The sequence below is a fragment of the Schistosoma haematobium genome, chromosome 7, assembly GCF_000699445.3.
Source record: "Schistosoma haematobium chromosome 7, whole genome shotgun sequence".
Taxonomy (NCBI): Eukaryota; Metazoa; Platyhelminthes; class Trematoda; order Strigeidida; family Schistosomatidae; genus Schistosoma; species Schistosoma haematobium.
In genome coordinates, this window is record NC_067202.1 from 4,296,720 (window position 1) to 4,315,201 (window position 18,482).

Here is an 18,482-nt window from a genome sequence, read left to right on the forward strand (position 1 = left end):
ATAGGGTTGTAGAGATTATTAAGTTTTTGATTGAGATCATGAATTGATTGATGTTAAACAGCCATTGAAAACCTGAAAGCACTGGACGACCTATTGGTCCTATTATGGAACTCCTCAGTAGTGCGTATCCACGATCCTGCTCGTGGCATCCAAACTCAGGGTTTTCAATCTCGCACGTGAACACTTAATCTCTAGACCGCAGTGTTAATCTCTAACATCAACCAATCTACAAATGCGTACTGTTGAGGAGTCCCACAATGAAAAACAAAACGGTCATCTAGTACTTCCAAGTTTTCAATCGTGGTCTACCATTAATCGATATAAATTCTAAAAAGTTCTAGGCAAAAACAAACAAACAAATGGAAAATTCACAATTTACTCAAGGATGAAACAGCATTCTTTTTTTATCCTGTTTTTTTTCTCTATACTGGTTTCTTTTTTACATCAACCATTATATATGCATCATGGTTATGTGTTATGACAGTAAATTAATGAATGAACGGATGAATGAATGAGTAAATAGATGTGAAAAACTGTGAAACACAAAAAAACTCTAATCCACTATTTGATTTTATGTATCGTTTCTATGTTGCTCACTTGTTTTCTTTCTTTACTTCTTCTCTACTTTGTTTTTTCGCTCTTCTTTTGTAAATTTGAATATTAGAATGATTAAAGTTGTAAGGATAGTAATTTCAGAAGTTTAGATCATGATGAGCAGACAATCCCTAAAAAAAAGTGCCAATTAGTTGTAGTATAAGATGGATCTAGTCTCCAGAAGTATGTATCTACAACTTCATCATGAATCGAACGTAAGACTATAAATTCTCGTTAAAATGAACTTAACATTCAAACTCCTGACCTAGCAACAACTAGTTTACATTTCTAACTTTAATCCATTTGTGATATTGGGTTGAATTCCACTGGTCATAGGTTTTCACTTGATCTCCATGTTTAATTTCAAAATTGATTACTTGAGAGTAAACGATTATCATCTAGAAAAAGAAAACCATGGAACATTAGAAAGTATTGAACAGATTTTGTGGGTATATTTTGAAAAAATCGGAGGATTACTTCAAAGCCACAACTGTTAGGCATATTTACACACACACATACACATGCAGAGGATCAAAATCAATGACCTATAGACTTCTACTTGAAGTTTATGCTAATGATGTTGTTCAGAAGAACTATGAAAGCTCCACGATCAAACCTTCCAGATCAGAGAATAAAACTACATCAATACCGTGAAGTGCATAATATTAATTAACACACACACACACACACACACAAACTCTGAGTCGATACAAAACAAACTACATTACCTAACTTTCAATGATTCTCAAGTCCAAGTTAATTTTAGTTATAAAAATACATAATAACTTGTTCTGGTTAGAGTTTTTAAAGGTAATTTATAATCTTGTTCTTAATCGTAGTCAGATTGATTCCTTCTAAATTTCATAATGATCATAATACAAAAAGTCATTAAATTATTATTCAATGGAATATATTCTCTCTGAATAAAATAAAATGACATGAAATGATTTAGGTCACTTTATTGTTAAAACCATAGAAAACTGATACTTACTACAGGAAATATTTCGATTTATACGATGAAAATGAGAAGATAAAGATTACAGATGATGATTTGGATGAGGATGATGACTCGGATGATGATTCGGATGATGATGATGCTGGACTATAACTGAGAGTTATTGATGAACATAAATATAACTTCCAAGTCACTACACATAACAAAACAGGATGTCATCTACCGATGATGAAATAAAAGATCTTCTTGAATAGTTACTGTTTATTGACTGAATTTTAACTCATAAACAGATTTTAATGTTTACATTGTAATTTATGGATAACTTTGATTTTTTCTAAAATGTACATTTTGAAATTTCATTCATTAATTAAGTACAAGTTTGTTTTGATCATGAATTGATATCAACTTTAATGCAATCATACAAGTATCAAGATCATTTACATAATCCCTCTACTTCACCCTTATAATTTAACTTTACCATGAACTTATAATAAATCTGAAAACTGTTTATAAACTACCAAGTTATCAATAAATCATTTATCTGGTTACTAATCAATTTTGAATATATGATACTGGGCAATACTCAACATGAACAGATTAATAATTTAATTTTTGGATAGTAATTCATAGTATCTGTAAGACTGAACTTGTTGAAATGAAAGCTACTGAGTTCTAGTTTGAATGTAAGTACTGATACTTGGATACAGGTGCATCCGCCTGAAGGGTTCTAAATAAAATGAAATCAGTGTTCTGGACTTCATTGTTAGATACAACCCTTTTATTCTGTATAAACTAAAAGATATTTTACTAGTTGAATTCATGAGTCAATTAAATCTAGACCAATATGGAGTTCAACTAGATGTGTTGTGAGATAGTAACTGACTGAAGACAATGGTGGACAGTGGCGCGATTTCGTGAATTGGTTGAAGTTATACTTTAACACTGTTGGATGCCAGCTCAGTGGTTAAATGTTCGTGAGAGACCGATACGTCATGGGTTCGAGTCCCGCGAGGCAGGGTCGTGGAAGCGCACTGCTGAGGATTCCTGTACTATGATGAAACGGTCGTCCTGTGCTTCCACATTTTCCATGGTGATCTAGCTTCAATTGACTCATGATCTCAACTATTAAATTACTATAATATCCACAAAAATCCATTTCTTATAAAATTCAAGTGATTTATTAAAAGGTTACCCAGGAAATAGTTCATAATAAAAAAATCATTTCACACTTGGTGTTGTTTATTTGTATATTCCCACTGTTATTTAGGACTGCAACTGATCACTCTCTTGTTAGCATATGTGCATCCTGTACAGACTGTCTTGATATTGCCTTAAGTCTCAAACATTCTAAGTAAAGATGGATAGTGTATAGTAGTGGAATGCAAGACACGCATTTTCTCCTATTTGAGACTCATCCGTTGGATGTACCTGCATCTCAGAGTTAATGTTCACTCTGACCAATTTCAGTCCTAAATAACAATAGGAAGATACAAGTAAACAACACCAAGTGAATACCTGATTGCACAACCAAGTGGCTATCAGGATTCAGTATACAACTAAATAACGTGATGGCATTTGAAGTGAACGGTACTGGTTTCGAGTCCTAAAGTGAACGTGCAGGTATATTTATCTGACAACTCCAAAATAGGACAAAACTCTAGTCTTACTGAATTCCTCTACTAGTTACTAACCATGTTTGCTTAAAAAATACATTTATCCATATCTCTTCTTTGTCAACTACATTATTACTGTACATGATTAATTATTTAGACATATATACATATATAAACAGTTATTACTACTTATTTAGACATTGTAATTAATTAATTTCCAATCACATCAATGATGTTATTTATTAACTTTCAACTTATTCTGACAATCCCCCCCCCTTTAAATGATCTAACTTATCAACCTGGATATAACATGGAATAAAGTTATACATAGAATGAAAGACTGAAGGCAATGGGGAACGAGATATGAACTAACCACTAACCTCTCACACTACTCACACACACACATAGAGAGAGAGTGTGTGTGTGTTGATGTATCATATAGGAAAAATTAAATTGTCTACCATTTTTTTATATCACGTAATCCAACAGTCATATTTCATTTGAAAAAATGAACACAATAAGTCTTGATTAATTATTAAGAATAGATGTTAATATATTACTATTATCAGCGAAGCGATTTCAGTAGTATTCGTTATTCATTATGATGAAACTAAATAACATCAGTAAAACGTTAATGTTCTACATCCATTCCCTTATGTTCTCAATCTATGTAAGTGTATACACACGTGTGTGCATGTGCGCATGTGACAGTCGAGATATTGTTCTTCTTCTTCTTCTTCTCCTCCTCCTCCCCTGTTTGGGTTTCGTTCAATCAGTCAGTCGTAGTGATTTTCTAGACATATAATAATAATTACTATTAACATGACCTGGATATTATTACTATAGTAATAGTAATAATTTACTTACGTCATAATGATTTAGTCAAAACATTAACAAGGGATACGATATAACAATTATGATGATGATATCGGCTTCTGGTAACAATTACATTATTGACATTAATAAAAAAACATTAATTAACCTCGTTACCAACACACACACATATATATGTATGTTTATACAAAAAGGCACAAATACTCCTTTTTACTTTGTCTAGTTTAAGTACAGCCAACTCAGTTTATACATGTTGCTTGTTCAACGTTCAAGTCAATCTTAATATTATCAGTATGGGAAATTGTACTGGAGTTCCGCGTACAGGATGATGGATGCATACTATTGAGGAGCCACATACTAGGATGAAACGATTGTCCAGTACTTCTAGCCTTTTAGTAATGGTTCCAATTTGAGAAATCAATTGTGAAAATTCTAATACTGATTAATTGTGCATTTAACAATGGTTTCATGTATTGAAGTATTAAGCTTTCAAAGAGTAGGTTATAGATCCAAATCCTGATCAACTTATTTTCAATGAGATCAATGTAATGCAAAGTTAAGTGAATAAACATGTTCTTAAAAAAAGAATCTTGAATATCAAGCAAGTGATCTTGATTGTTCAAGTTCAGATATGTTCAGAGTGAAACAAACATCAATAGAAATATCACAAGGGTTTTGTGGATATTACAGTGGTTTCAATCGTTGAAATCTTGAGTCTGTTAACATAAGTAGCATGCACCACACTATAACTGTATAAAGTTATAGAATGAGTCATACTCAAAGAAATGTAGTGAAACCGTACACATAAACAAGGAATATTTATTCATATCAACCGGAGACTATTGATCTTAAACACATCAAGAACTAATATCATTTGGATATTTGTGCATTAATCCATCATGATGGCCGACATTACGTTAGTCTAGGCCATTGCTTTTGATCACTAGCTATGGATCAAGTTACAATATATTCACTAGTCTAAGTGACTATACATCACTTGCTCTTTGTTGAAACCTTGGAGGTATTCAATGTTCAGCATGATGTATCCAATCTGTGGGATTAGAACCATTGTCACCTAGTTTCATGGTCTGGAATGTTACAAATGACCTATTAAGGTTGCAACTGACCTGTATTATTGAGTTACTTATACTAGATGGATCACAAAGTAGTAGTCCTGTTTAGTACTGACCGGACTTCAGCGATCAAGATATAAATGTTGCTTCTGATTTAAGTGGCTCGATAATACATGAATACATGAATGTAAGGCGTGACAATAATTTATGGATGAACCAATCATGTACAAGATGACAAATCTCGGATTTTGGTGCGAAATTCACTCATCCATTTGGATAAATAGAGTTTTGCCATTATAACTGATGTCTGTTTGTGATGCAACCACGAAATCTAATTCCTAACTTTTATCATCAGTTGTAAATCATAATTCTAATTCCTCACAACTGGTTTATAACCCTTATTTGGTCCTGGATATTAAGTGGACACTCTCATAGTCAGTCTAGCGTCGTTCAAAGGTCGTCCATAAATTATATTCTCATCGAATGTAAATTTATTACATCAAAAAAGTTTTCCTCCTTGACATTGGTTCTGTCTTTTCAAATCGGTTCATTTGAGGCTTACATCAATAAATCGATATCTTGAACGGTTATCACTCAACCAAATCTTATCATTCTTATAACAATTGTGATTAAGATCATGAACCAGTTGATATTAGAGCACCATTGAAAACTTGGAAGCACTGGACGGCCATTTCGCCCTATTGTGGGACTCCTCATCAGTGCGCATCCAGTAGGTTAAGGGTTCGTGCGCGAGACTGATAGATCTTAGATTCGAGTCCTGCGAGGCAAGATCATGGATGCGCACTGCTGAGTAGTCCCATACTAAGATGAAACGGCAGTCTAATGCTTACAGGTTTTCCATTGGTGGTCCAGCTTCAATTCACTCATGATCTCAACCATTAAAATATTTCATTCTATTGAATATTTATTCGTAACTATTAGATTATTCAAAATGAAAAGAGTTAAGAAACCTAGCAACTATACAACTAAATAACTTTTTTTTATCCCCCCCTCTCCCCTCTCCCCTTCCGAAATAAAATATTCGGCAAAATTTCGAATAGATTATATCGATTGAAAAACATGAAATTGTATCACATTAATCAGTGAATCAGTTATCTACTATTAAAGTGTTTTTTTTTTAAAAAAATTTAACACTACTTAATTGTAATCTATAATGTAAAAGAAGGAAAAAAAAACAACAACACAATAATCATTGTATAGGCGAGAGTTTGTTTGAAGTTTTCATGAAAACATGATTACATCTATGAATGAGAAATGAACGAGAACTAAATGGGTAAATAAGATTTAAAAAAATGCTTTTAACAACAATTTGAAGTTATCTGTTATGATTACTTTGATAATGAAATTACATTTGTGACATTAAACATATATTTGTTTGAAAAGATAGGTGGATAGATAGATAGATAGATACTTACTTGTTTACTTAATTACATACGCTTGTTACTCTCAATGGAGCATAGGCCATAGACCAGCATTCTCCAACCCACTCTGTCATGAGCCTTCCTTTCAACTTCTGTCCAATTGGTGTTCATTCTTCTTATATCTGTCTCCATTTCTTAGAGTAATGTGTTCTTTGATCTTTCTCTTCTCTTTTGGACTTGAGGATTTCAAGTGATGAGGGCTTGTTTTGTGACTTAGTTGGTTGCTTTCCTCAATGTGTGTTCTATCCATTTCCAGTGCTTCTTCCTGATTTATTCCTCCACTGGAATCTGATTTGTTCTTTTCCACAGTGGATTGTTGCTGATAGTGTCTGGCCAACGGATCCGAAGTATTTTGCGTAGACAATTGTTAATAAACACTTGTTTCTTTTTCTTCGTAGTTGTGAAAGTTTTCATCTCATACAGTAGAACTGTCTTGACATTTGTATTGAAAATTCTGACTTTGATGTTGGTTAACAGATAGTTGTTTTGCTTGCTGATCCGCCCCTTTACATCTGTATCAGACCCACTGTGTTCGTCAATCATAGTGCCCAGAGATTTGAAAGATTTTACATCTCCCAAATCTTCTCCGTCAAGTGTGATTTGATTGGTGCATGTTGTGTTGTATCGGAGAATCTTGCTTTTCTCTTTGTGTATGTTGAGGCTGCTGCTACACGCGTGTGCGATAGAAGACTCAGATCATCTGCGAAGTCTAGATCGTCCAGTTTCATCCTAGCTGTCCACTGTATCCCATGCTTCCCCCCAGATGTTGACGTTTTTATAATCCAGTCGATCACCAGGAGAAAGAGAAAGGGTGAGAGTAAGCAACCTTACCTGGCACTGGTATTTACTTAGAACGAGTCTGTCAACTGTCTTCCATGCACGATTTAGCAGTTTAATCCATCATAGCAATTCTGTATGATGTTGACTATCTTCTGAGGCACGCCGTAGTGTCGATGAAGTCGGTGTAGAGTGATGAATTCCATTCAATTGATTGTTCCACATTGATCCGTAGTGTTACAATTTGGTCTTACACGATCGGTCAATACGAAATCCAACCTGTTGATCTCGAAGCTGACCATCTATGGAGTCCTTCATTCTATTTAACAACACCTTGTTGAAGACTTTCCTGGTATTGAGAGAAGAGTGATGCCTCTGTAGTTATCACACTTGCTTAAATCGTCTTTCTTGATGAGGTGGTAGATAGATATGTGGGTGGATAGATTGAAAGTTAATCTGAATATTTTAGATTTGTCTAAACCTAATAATTACGATTACTAACTGGATGTCCTCACACATTATGATAAAAGGTTTACAAGTTAATGGGATGATCAATCTTGAAAAACTCAAAGAGTAACTATCTTGGAGTTCTTGTAATAGTTACCTTTTTATTTATCTTCTGGGGAAAAATGAGAGACAAATATCTTGGAATGCAACCATTATATATATACAGACAACCAAAAAATAGATGCAACAGCTGAATGGATCGAGAACTTCAATGGTCAAATACAGGTACCAGATACTCATTGTTAAATATAAACTTTGAACAATGAAAATATAAGTGCATGTTAAAAAGATATTTTATCAGAAAGGAATTTGTGAAGATTGTAATAATTTAATGGTTAAATTCATGAGTCAATTAAAGCTGAACCATCATTCAAAACTCGGAACCACTGGACAGTCACTTTGTCCTAGTATATGACTTCTCAGCAATGAGTATCTACGATCCCACACCAAAAGGACTTGGACCCATGACCTTCGGTCTCGCACACGAACGCCTGACCTCTAGACCACCGAGTTGGCATCCTATGGTGTCACTGTTTAACTTCAACCAATCTACAATATCGCCCAATCATTCGCCATTGTCTTCGGTGAATAACTGCTTCACAACAGACCCGGTTAAACTCCACTGGTCATGGCTTCTCACTAGAACTCTAGGAAACTCATTTTGAAGTCAGTCATTAGTGAGCACATGAACACAATGATGGACGGTAACACAATATTGTGTATTGGTTAAAATTAGACATTATCACCATTGGACTTTAACTCAATGATTTCAGAGTTTAAGAGTTCACTCTCAAGAAGGGAAAAGTTCCGAGTCCGAATCCCGTATACGAGATCGTAGTTACACACTTTTGAACAATCTCATACTAGAACAAAACAACCATCTATTACTTACAAGTTTTCAATGATGATCTAGTTGTGATTGACTTATACATTCAACTGTTAAAATCACTGTCAACTTTATCTCTAATTCACTTGATTTCATTTCATTTTATGCTTTTATTTTACAGAATTATACAAACATTAGAATAAGTACAACACAAAGAGAAGATCGAATATATAACGTAAGGAGTGTGTGTGTGTGTGATCGATTGTGGATAATTGGAGAGATGAACTAAATACAACAGAACATTAGGATCATTTATTCTGGTAACAATTATCATCATCATCATCATAAATATACTACTTATAATCATCATAATAATAAAATGCAAAAATCAATTCGTGCAAATGAGCATCAATTATATTATTTAGTGAATAAAGCTCGTGAAAATGGTTTAGCTAAATTATCTGGTAATTTATGGAAAAGAAGTTTAGATACTGGTAAATGGCAATTACGGTAAGTAGAATGTAGCAATAACGAGATATAAATAATTAAATCTTCTTCCTTTTTTTTCCTTTTAATATTTGATAGAATAAAAAGTTTTGAAGATTGTTGAGTTTTGATTAAGATCATGAATCGATTAATGTTAGATCATTATTGAAAACCTGAAAGCATTGGACGATCGTTTTGTTCTAGTATGCGAATGATGAATAGTATGTATCCACGATCCCATACGAAAGAGAGTTGGAGTTAGGATCTTTGGTCTCATGCACGAACTCTTAATCTCTAGACCACTGAGCTGATGGCATCTAATAGTGTTAATGTCTAACATCAATCGATCCAAGAACTTGATTGATTATTGAGTAGTAAAGAATGATTAGTGCCATGTGTTATCAGGTGCTGCTGTCTGGAGCTCATTGAAAATCTACCGATCAAATTGTAAAATGACCACTAGTGTAGGTTGTTATGTCCTATGGACCTGCTAATATATTACGTGACTATGACCTTGGCATTGTGTCAAACCAAGGACGCATAAACCAGTACGAGCAGCCTAGATTCAACTCTGAATTCTTAGTGGTTCACCTAGATAGCAGCTTCTCGCTTAACCCAGCCGATTCAGTTCAGAACACCGATATCAGTCTTCGCCGTATTTCAGGCACACAGCTTATATACAAGCATATTGTGGTGCGTGCTACTTATATTGACATAAGTAGTATATAACGCTAGTCAGGAATGTGATTTCTGAGAGCAGAAGATTGGAAAGATCAAGAAAGGAAGAACGGGAATAGAAAGTAATTAGTATAGAAATGCGAGAACAATGAATTGCGAGACAATTATTGAACATTTTGCAAATTAGGTTTTATACTATGGTTTATTCTATTTCACCAAGCAGCTCTTTAGTGTTGTGCTAAATATAATTCGGTTGTCCTCAGCTGTGTTCTCCTTCACTGAAATATCAGACCACATCATACATTAAAATAGAAAATAAAAATAAAACAAGATCAAGTCAAAAAGTGGCTGAGTGTGAGATACTATAACTAACAAATTGAGAATAACTTAAGTATAGTAAATCGTATGATAGTAGTCAATAGGCCAAATGGGAGTTTATAATAAAAGGAATATGAATATACATAAACTAGTTACTCAATAGTCATACAATAAGAATATATATGTATAATAACAGTCCATAGCACCGATAGCATTCGGTCTGTACCAAGAAGGACTTGACACACATGACATTGATCACCACCCAGTGATCATTCAATTGTGATCACATCTCAGTCTTACAGGAGGTCGGTCGCGGCTTGGATAGTTCAGTGGTAACGTCTCTGAATGGGATCGAATCCGTCAGGGTGCACCAACTCCTTCAAGATTACAGATACACCTTGCTGACGAGTGCCAAATAGCACGAAATCCTGGTCCAGGGTTACCTGTCGACTATCTCCAACCACCATCTAGTCCACAAATAGATCCTAGCAGTTACCATTCACTTATTCTGTGTTCGGATATAACATAAGTAACTGGACATTGTATATCTTATGTTAAGATGTTGATTGGTTTGAGGTTGTAGATGTAAAATCCTGAACGTAGGTTTTAGATTGCGTATATATACCAGATGTTAAAAATGTTATTTAGTTTATGTTCTTATACACATTATTTCTCTATGTAATCAACATTAACTTACGTAATCACTTTATTAAAATGATAAGTGTAGATATGTTGAATTGTACACCAGAGCTATTCGAACAGCTAAGTAAACTTGAGTGATACAAGTTCGTATACATCAGAAAGTATGATTTTCCGAAAGAAAACAAGTTCAACTTGCCGACGAGTATTGGATAGGACGAAATCTAGGTCCAGGGTTTTTTGTCAACTATTTCCAACCGCTTAATAAATAGCTGTAATAAGTAGTATCTTCGAAACGCGAAAAATTCATTTACACCGCTGAAATATCTGGGGTTTTTTTCTCTAATGAACCAATGAATTCATTTCGTTATCAAAAATAGTTTATTTTATATTATAAAACTGTATTTTTTCTTTGGATCGCGTGGGGCGGGATCGTGGATACACACTTCTGACTAGTCCCATACTAGGATGAAATGGCCATCCAGTGCTTCCAAGTTTTCCATGGTGGTCTAGCTTCAATTAACTCATGAATTCAACTATAAAATAATAAAAAAATATCAGCTTTTACAATGAACTTGGAGTCATAAAAACTATTTTCTCTGAAGATTAATATTACTGCAATATGATCGAAAGTATTTAACAAGAAATCTTCAACTTAAACTATTTATTAGCTTTCATTCGTTAAACCTGTAATCTTGAGAGAGCTAATACTTCCTGTCAGATTTGAACTTATATCATCCAGTTTCATATTAAGCAACGTTATCATTAGGATATTATTTGAATAACAAGATTCAAGTTTGAAAATCATCAATCTGAAAGTTAAATCTTGTAATCATTATTCCATTTTTTACAACAGTTTCAAAACAGGGAGTTTTGCGAATATTATAGTGACTTTCTAATAGTTGAGATCATGAGTCAATTGAAGCTAGACCATCATGGAAAACCTAGAAGCACTAGATGGTCATTTCATCCCATTATAAGACTCCTCAATAGTATACATCCACGATCCTAACTCACTAGATTCGAACCCAAGACCTATTGGTCTCACGCGCGAACACTTAACCACTAGATCACTGAACCGGCCGGCATCCAATTCTGTTAATATCTTATTGGAGACGATAGATCCCCAAAACTCATATTTTGTAATTTCATCTAATCGATTAACTTATCGATTAAATGTTTAAATATTTGAATGGCAGTCAATTGATGAACTTATCGATTAAATGTTTAAATAGCAATTAATTGATGAACTTATCGATAAAATATTTGAACGGCAGTCGATTGGTGAAATTATTGATTAATCTTTAAAACTCTTTACCATGACAATATCGATTATAAATATTTGTATAAATACGCTTAATTTGTGTGCCTGATTGACCTGGTATCTGCTGGTTGCCTGTAGAATACACTTCTACGTCTTACCAAGAGTTCTTGATCGAGTTAGCTGAGTCGGGGACAACGGACTAGAATAGCTTATCGAGTCTCTGAATCCTTGATCCTTCGTTCTGTTCCAAATAAGCCGAATCAGTAGTAGCATTCAAGCTTAACGAACCTAACATATCTAACCTCAATTAATCCACAAACTTGAGCGACATATCCACTACAAACCCCCTTCTGATACTAATCAATAGTGACTGGCTTCAAGAGGTATATCCTAAAGTTCTAGTAAGAAGCCATAACCAATAGAATTCAACCAGGTCTGTTATAAGATAGTAACTCATTGAAGACAATCATAGATGTGTTTGCACAATTTCGTCGGTTAGTTGAAATTAGACATAAACATTTTTTTTGACATATTGAAAGAAAAAATTTTCCTTTGTTTTCTCCAATTTTCATCTTTTTATTCTTTTTTTTCTAATTTTTCTTTTATTATTTTTCTTTTTCTCTTGTTAGTTACTTTATATTATATCAGAATTTATTGTTTTATTTCGATGGTGAACGTGCAGAAAGACCATCTGGTGTTATATTTTTAGAAAGTTCTTATTGTGAACCAAATGTTAATTTAAAATCTGGACGAGATGATAAAACTGGTGGACAACAAGGAGTAAGTGAATGATGTAAAAAAATAGTTGATTTATGTATTGATTATTTATTATTTGAGCATATAAATATTGGTACAAGGGGGAACCAAACACATATGCGCCACACAGATCTCATTTGATTTGTGTGTGGGCTGTGATACTGCCCGGGTGCCCAGACCGAAGCAGGTGGTTTCCTTAGGGGGCCACACCCCGAGCCTTTCATCTAAAAGTCTAACCCACAAGGCAATGGAGCATCGTGAGGAAATGCAGTCTCATGGTAGCCGGTGACCAAGATTGGCTCATACGTCATTTGTTCCTTCAGGATACTGGAGCCAGTCCATGTGCACCATTGGTTTGGGATCCGGTTAAAGCGCCGGACGTTCGCTTTTCGTCCTTTCATTTTCGTAAAAAACACCCCCGCCACGAGAAGGCAGTAAGTAGGACTTCCCTGGCAGAAGCTGTATACGCATGGCCATGTGAGAGCATTTCGAGAGGGGGGAGGGCCCACTGCACTCTCGGCCATGCCTGGGCATTCGGGGGCGTAAAATAGTTTATTATGTTACCAAGGAATAACTGTCATTGTTGTTATCTTCAAAAGTCTTTTAATTCCTAATGAGTTAACATTAGTAACGCTTGTTACCCGCTATAGAAGAGCATAGGCTGTTTACCAGCATTCTCCATCTAACTTTGTCATGGGTATTCTCTTCCAGTTCATTTCAGTTGCTGTTGATCCTTCTCATGTCTGTTTTTAATTCTTGGAACAGTGTGTTCTTTGGTCTCCGATTTTTTATGTTTCGTTTTGGGATTCTAAGCTAACATGTTTGAGATTCATTGATTTACGAAAATTGTTTAAAATTCTCCGTTGTTGATGATAAGGATTGCAGTTAACTAGTTTGGTTTGGCATACACGGATCGTGCGCGAACTGCCTCGATATCATCATTAAGTCATAAGCATTTTAAGAAAAGTTGAATAGTGGGCTTGGAGTGGGGTGTATCAACTAGGTTTCATCGTACTTGAAACTCATCATTTGGATGTACCAGTACCCTAGTGTTGGTGACCACACCTAGACTCGAACCTAGTACATTTGTTTAACAAAGGGAAAGTTAAAACAACCATTATAAATGAACTGAAATTTCCACCCGTTATATTAGCCAGTGACTATTTGCACTCAACACTTTAGTAAATAACATGTTGAGAGTCTAAATCGAAATTTGTCGGGGTCAAGTTGAAATATGTACATCAATACAAATACAGGTATATCCTAATAATGAGTTCTGGCTTTCTCTACAAACCACCATCCATTTCTTATCATGAAATGAAATAACCTAGAAGAAAATTGTTTGAAATCAATGGACTGCTCATAAGTTAACATCCACCCACTATCTTATATGTGACTGAAATCTTGAGTTTCAGGTTCCATAATGAGTACAATACCATTTAGCTCAGAATTTGATGACTCCCTTTCTCAATTCGATTCTTTTAGAAATATGCTATTATGAGACAGAATTAACATCGTAGACTTATGTTAAGTAGTGACAACCATTGAGATTAATTCATGATATTTTAGTAAAAACCTGTAACGGTGTTGAAGACGTTAGATCTCCAGAACTCACTTGGAAAAGGTCCTAATTTTGTAATTTTATTTTGAAAATTTGAATTTCTTTGTTTCCGCGCCAAAAGCGCTCTTTTCATCTTCATGTCGTATTTCCCACTTGGGAGAATCTTAAACGTTATTGGTCCGTCGTGTCTTTTAGTATGCTATTTTGTAACGCTTCCCAAGGACGATTTTGTGTTGTATATATATACGTTTCGATTTGTGTCTGTTGTTATCACTCGTGCTTCTGGCTTTTTTTGTGGAATATACTTACCCGTTCGGACTTCGACTTTTCTCTCTAGTTATCGGGGCTGGGACGCAGCAGAATAGCTAGTTTATTGTTCTTTGGTCACTGAGTCTTTGTTTCGTTCACAGTCTAAGTGAACTCGTAATTCCTTCAAACCTAGCAAATGAATGGTGTCCAGTTACTTTACCGGATCAAATGTATTTCATTGAGAACTAAATCGGATAATCTTATTCCAGTTTACAAAACTCGATCAAGGTTCTCAATGTAGACCATTTGAATCCTGAAATAGTTGTCTAATGAATTTATATTCAGTGGAAGATCTAAATAGCATGGATTTTATCCAATATAAGAAAAAATCGTAGGTTAGCAATACTGTACGACCTTAATCTAGAACCAAACGTCTAGTTTCCAAAAGGTTCTTCAACTTCGTACAATATCAAAAACACGATGGAAAGCTACTAGAAGATATTGAATTCAATACTTCATGAATGAAACTTTCATTAGTCAAAGATTATTCACAACTTTTTTCAATGTTTAGCTAATATTTCTGTTCATTTGATGGTTGAATGGTGTATAATAAAGTAGAGCTACACAAAGATGTTCATAGTAGATCGTTTAAGATCAAATCAGGTGTTTGAAATGAACTTTCTAATAAAAATTACCCCCTTATATGCGATACTTACTAAGTGAATAAGTAAATGTCATGGGCTATTGGATACAATACCCTTATTGAATACCGAAAACGTTGAGTATAACTTCAACATATCATCATTATAAAAGGTATAAAAGGCAAATATTAGAATAAGGAAAAAACACATTTAAGAACACATACCGAATGAAAAAAGAAATTCTTTAATTTAAGGGTAATTATGATAAAACCTGGAAGTATATCTGCATTTGAAGAACATACTTTCCAACTGACAACTTGACATCATGAATTGATCAATGTTAGATCATCATTGAAAATCTCGAAGCACTAGGCGATCATTTCCCTCTAATATGGTGGTGGTTTAACAATAATCGATTTATGATTATGATCTATATTTGAGCTCAACAATCTTTACAACCCCATACTGAATTTGTAAGCTTGAAGCTTTTCTTCTAATTATATGCACTGATCAATCACCGTTTCCAGACATTTTTTTGTCAAATGAATATAGAAACTTCAATGGTTGAGATCATGAGTCAATTGAAGCTAGACCATCATGCTCAATGGTTTAGAAGTTAAGCGTTTGCGTGCGAAACTGATAGGTCCTGAGTTCAAATCTCGTGAGTTAGAATATTGAATGAGAACTGCAAAGGAGTCCTACAATAAGATGAAACAGTCGTTCAGTGCTTCTAGATTTTCCATAGTAGTCTAGTTTCAATGGACTCATGATCTCAACTATAATTTCCACAGAAAACTCCTTCTGATACGAATAAAGATACCTCTAAAACATATTATATATCTCATCTTAAGTCAACCCTGTCTTTTTGCATGTATGTATGTATGTATGTATGTATGTATTGTTGTATGTTCATTTATGATTGTCGCCATGTATGTAGAATATTTTAAACGCTTGATCAATTTTCAAGGTATATTTAACGCTACACTGAAATTACTAGTTCACTTATTATTACTGTTATTATTATTATTACGAATAATGATAACATAGGCTTGATGAGATGAAATTTGAAGAGTTTACTCTTGCATAACATTCAAACTATTATTATTATTATTATTATTATTACTACTACTACTACTACTACTATTACTATTATTATTATTATTACAAATGACAAATGTAATGGTTATGTAATTATGTTTCCTTTCCCTAATAATCATTAAACAAGTAGTGACCGTATCCTTATGATGTACACATGTAATGAGACATAATATTTATATGAGGGTATTAATTTTAAACACACAGACACATACATACATACATACATTCTTCATGTCCCTTTTCTTTTTCTCTTTCCAAATTTATTCCACTGGATTATACTCCTTGAATCACATCTTCAAACTCTAATTTTTCTGATTACAGCTTATAATTTTACTACATCTAGCACTACGGGATTTGAATCGACCACTGCATCTGTGTGCTAATGTGGTGTGGTAACTCGAACTGATGTACGTACGTACGAAGTTCTATGTTGTTACTGACTGACATACATACATACATACTTACATACAGATATATACAGATAGATCATATATATATATGTAGATATAGTGATAGCATGGAGATATTACTGCTAACAAGAATTCTTCTTCTACTTTTTTATATCCTCTCCAATAAATTCTAATTTCTGGCGGTTGTATGAATTTTTCCACACACATACATTCACAAACACACACATACACAATACTGTTGAGTAGACAGACGGTTGATGTCCATTAATTTCATAGTACTAATAGTCTCTATGATGTCGACTGAGAAATAATTCTTCTTAAACATATTCATGAAACAAATGAGATGTTATAATAAACCAAACCTTTTTAAAAAAGAATATGTTTGTCAAGCATCCATTTTAAAAGAGATGAATAATGTTAACTTAGAAAGTAGATGTTAGATTATGGGAAAGGAATGCAATATACATATGAGATCAAAAAAATAATAAAAAATGCTCATATAAAGAACTCAACATAGATAAGATAAAAGACTCCCCCCCCCTAGTTACTGTCAGTTTTCATTACTTACTTATAAACTCTTGTTTATTATTTTCGTTGGGAAATTGAACTTGTATGAATATAGAAGGAATTTGTAATTCCAAATATACTAACGAACGAAATGACTTTATTTTTTCGAGTTAATGAGTTGATTCGAGCTAGATCAACATGGAAAATATGTCAGTACAGGACAACCGTTTCGTCCTAGTACGGGACTAATAAAAAGTGCGCATCTCACGATCTCACACGTAGGACTTGAACACAGGACCCTAGGTCTCGAACGCGTAAACTTAACCACTAGACTACTAAGCTGGCATCCAACGGCGTTAATGTATAACATTTCAAACTTAATTAATTAGTTACTTAATTAAATTTTGTCAGTAGTTACAATTCTATTCATAAACATTGATGTATTCTCAGTATAGGGTTGTGGAGATTGTTAAGCTTCTGATTGAGATCATGAACCAATTAATGTTGGACAACCATTGAAAATATGTTACTGTAGTCTAGCCTAAAATTCTCCGATGAAAAATACGAGCAATTAAGTGGAAAACGCTCGAAAATTCTGAATACTGAACACGAACTTGAACTCAATACTTTTCATTTCAAATGTTAAAGCGTAAAATGAATCCAGATATCGACTGGTTTGTGCCCAGTAAGTAGTGGGTTGAGTGTATGAAGTGAAAAGTACCGGGTATGAACCTATGTATTCACGCCGACACTGGGATGCAGGTTCATCTCTCGCTGCTGAGGGTCATTTAGAACAAAACACTTTTGGATTCTACTACTAGCCACTATCCAGCTGTACACGAAAACTTTTTTCTTGAAATAATTAATTTTACTATCAATCATGTGCCCCCAAATACCTTGGTACGGACGAGGGTGGAGAGAGCCAGCTCTACCTCTCGAAATGCTCTCACATGTCCACGCGTATATAACCACTATCAGGGAAGTCCTACCCACTACCTTCTCGCGGCATTAATGTTGTTTACGAGATTGAGAGGACGAAAAGCGAATGTCCGGCGCTTTAACCGGGTTAGTGGATATGGAGGATCTACCGAGGGGAGTTGGAAAACTCTGATTCTAAGTCAATGGTGTACATAGCTTCCATGATCCTAAGGAGACAAGTGACGTATGAACCTGTTGTTGATCACCGGTTATCATGGGACTGCATCTCCTAACGTTGCTCCACTGTCTTGTAGATTAGACCTTCAGGCTAAAGGC

At 34.4% G+C, this 18,482-nt stretch overlaps 1 protein-coding gene across 1 annotated transcript in view; it reads left to right on the top strand.

Moving 5' to 3' along the window:
* RASGRF1_1 (Ras protein-specific guanine nucleotide-releasing factor) overlaps positions 1-18,482 on the top strand; it is a 170,800-nt gene that overhangs the window by 17,296 nt on the left and 135,022 nt on the right. The window contains exons 2-3 of the mRNA XM_051217838.1: positions 8,803-9,131; positions 12,636-12,786. The gene's annotated coding sequence lies outside the window, so the exon portion shown is untranslated. The remainder of the gene's footprint in view (positions 1-8,802; positions 9,132-12,635; positions 12,787-18,482) is intronic.